At 45.9% G+C, this 2,716-nt stretch overlaps 1 pseudogene; it reads right to left on the bottom strand.

Annotated features, from left to right (window-relative positions):
- Positions 1-300: 300 nt before the first annotated feature.
- On the bottom strand, positions 301-1,199 carry LOC108542603 (DCN1-like protein 3 pseudogene; annotated as a pseudogene).
- Positions 1,200-2,716: the final 1,517 nt, after the last annotated feature.

Here is a 2,716-nt window from a genome sequence, read left to right on the forward strand (position 1 = left end):
TGCAATAAATAGTGGTCTCATTCTATGCAAGACTTCAAACAAAAATACACAAAATGTATGTAGCCAGGTTCAAATATTTTTGGAGACTCCCCCCCCAAAAAAAGAAACAAAAATAACAAAAAAATGAAAAAAGTGCCTAAAATATGATAAAGCATATTAGAGCCCTTTCAGATACAAGGCAGAGAAAGATGTAAAATAGAAAATGTCCAGATCTTCAGTAATTTCCAGAAAGGTCTAATGCCTTGGTTGGATGCAGGGCAGTAGCAAATCTTTGCTGCTGCTGCTCCTGGGACAGAGCCACTAAGTCTGCTTCTTGGGACACAAGCGCTCAGGCCATGGGCTGAGTGTACCTGTCCCTTCCCCTTCTCTTTTCCTTTGCTCCATTCCCTACACCACAAACATATCAAAGAGGCTTGGCCAGGCCTCATCTTTGCTATAGTTGCTGAGGTCAGGACCTCACCTGAGTGAAGTTAAAGAACATGTTCCAAGTGTCCTGGGTGATGTCCTTGATCCCTGAGGGGTTCTCTCTTAGGAAGTTCAGCCATTGGTCCAATACCGGAGGACTGTTCTGGGTAAAGACTAGTTTCCACAGTGCAATGGCTATTTCCTGGTGCAGTGACCGCCACTCTTCTTCAGCATCCAGGCCAAACTGAAATGTAAACTGTTAGAGATCCTTGAATTTATCCGCTTGTTTAGCTTCTGTGAAGAGGCTAGGGAACTGTGCACAGATTCCGTCAATACTGTCTGCACTTACTGCTTTGCAGCCAACAAAAAACTCCTTCCTGTTGAATCTGGACATGGTTGCAGTCTCGAACTTCCAAGCCAAGAGCAGCATTCAAAATTCTGTGGGGTCGACACAAAGGTCATCGCAAAAACCCTTCATCCCTTCCTCCAAAATTGCAACCTTCCGCTCATCTTTGTAGCACCTGAACAGTTCTTCCAACCTCTGCAAGGAAGACTCCTCGGCATTGAATGTGGACTCTCCCGAGTGTTAGCTGCTGGCAGGCCTCAGCGACAGCCTCCACCTTCTTGGTCCCATTAATGAGGATGTTCCCACCTGGCTTGCCGTAGGGTGGCACCTGCTCCTCACGGTGGCCTGCACCCCACCTGCTGTGCGATTTGCTGCTGGGGTCACGGGCTCCATTCGTGTTGCCCAGGGTCGATGAGGGATTCTTGCACTTGGTGACACATTGACCCATTGTGCTGGTGGCCCCACCTCTAGAGCAGACCCCTCTGGATTGGATGCCCTGGTTACAGCTGGCCCACATACCTCAAAATGCCGTCAGCTGGAGGAGCCAGCCAACCCACCACTCCAAAAGCAAGTGGCATCAACTGGCTTTTTAACAGAAGAATTTGTCCAAAAGCAGCTGCTCCAAATATTCCTCCAGTCAAATGCTTCCTAGAGACGATGGAGGTCCAGGGGGTCCAAACCACCTACCCTCCCCGCTCACGTTTCCAGGCTCCTTACCTGCGCTGCCACCTCTTCTTCCACCACTGCCACCACCTCTTCATTGTTGGCCAACCAGAAGCTTCCCCACCCCCCAAGGCCCGTATTCCCTCTTAAAACCCACACAGCATAAGTGATAGTTAAAGGATGTCTACTTGTATTATAGCTACTCATCCATGCATTAAATTCTTTGCTTGAGTGTGAGCTCCTTGGGGTAGAAACTATTATATTGATCATTCACCCTGCCCAACCCTAATCCTAAACTTGGAAAACTGCCCATAGGTTATTGTCATGTGCAGGGAGCAGTATAGCAGTACAGTTTAAGCTCAGGGACAGACACAGTTCAGGGAATGGTAACAGAAGAGCTAGACTCCCAGGACAGGGGCCTCCAGCACATACCTAATATTGATTCTTACATATACTAAGTATGGTCTCAAAAGTAGTTTACAGAACTGAATTGAAAGTCAGGATCCATTGGCGTCATTAAATATTTTCAATGCTTTAATTTCTAAGTCTGTTAAGCTATAGCAATCTATTAGAAGAATGGTATACCTCTGAACTCACAATTATATGTAAACTTAAATGGTGATTTGCTAAAGATAGCTCAGAAAAGTTCCCATAGAGGAGAAATTTGGCGATTTTGTGAGATGCAGTTAGATGGGGCTTCCAGATAGAAGCTAGATCCCTGGTGAGTTAGTTTAGTCTAGGAGAAAAGTAAGGTATTAAAAATAATAGAAAATGATTGTCTCCCCAATGTATTTGATAATGCAAGATCTCCGTAGAATTTTTAGCTTATAAAATATCTTGCCTAATTAGGTAGAGTATTTATACGAAAAGAGCCCCTGGAGCTCTAATTGATGTACTGGGCTGACCTGGGACCCAAGGCTCAGGCACAGAACAGAACAACCCTCAGCAAAAGTAGCCTAGACTCTTGGCAGCCTATAGGGAAGTTCCCTTGGACTCACCACTCTCCAAGCTAGGAGCGCAGCAGGGCAGAGGCTCAGCTGTGGGGCTAGAGCGGCAGGTGAAGGAATCTGGTTCCTTCTTACTGGCTAGTAATTAAGTAGAGAGCTGGCAACTGCAGCGGCATCTCATTACACTCAGACTCAAACCATAGCAAGACTCCAGAGGGCTCTAAATATCTGCTCCAGGTTTTTATTGGTAACTGAGTCAGAAATAGAAGCTCTTCCAGGCAAAACTTTTAACACAGGATCCCTGAACCCTTTGAAATGTAATCGTGTGAATGGCTCATCATAGTTATATCCATGA

The sequence above is a fragment of the Rhinopithecus bieti genome, unplaced genomic scaffold (assembly GCF_001698545.2).
Source record: "Rhinopithecus bieti isolate Rb0 unplaced genomic scaffold, ASM169854v2 scaffold_23234, whole genome shotgun sequence".
NCBI classification, from domain to species: Eukaryota; Metazoa; Chordata; class Mammalia; order Primates; family Cercopithecidae; genus Rhinopithecus; species Rhinopithecus bieti.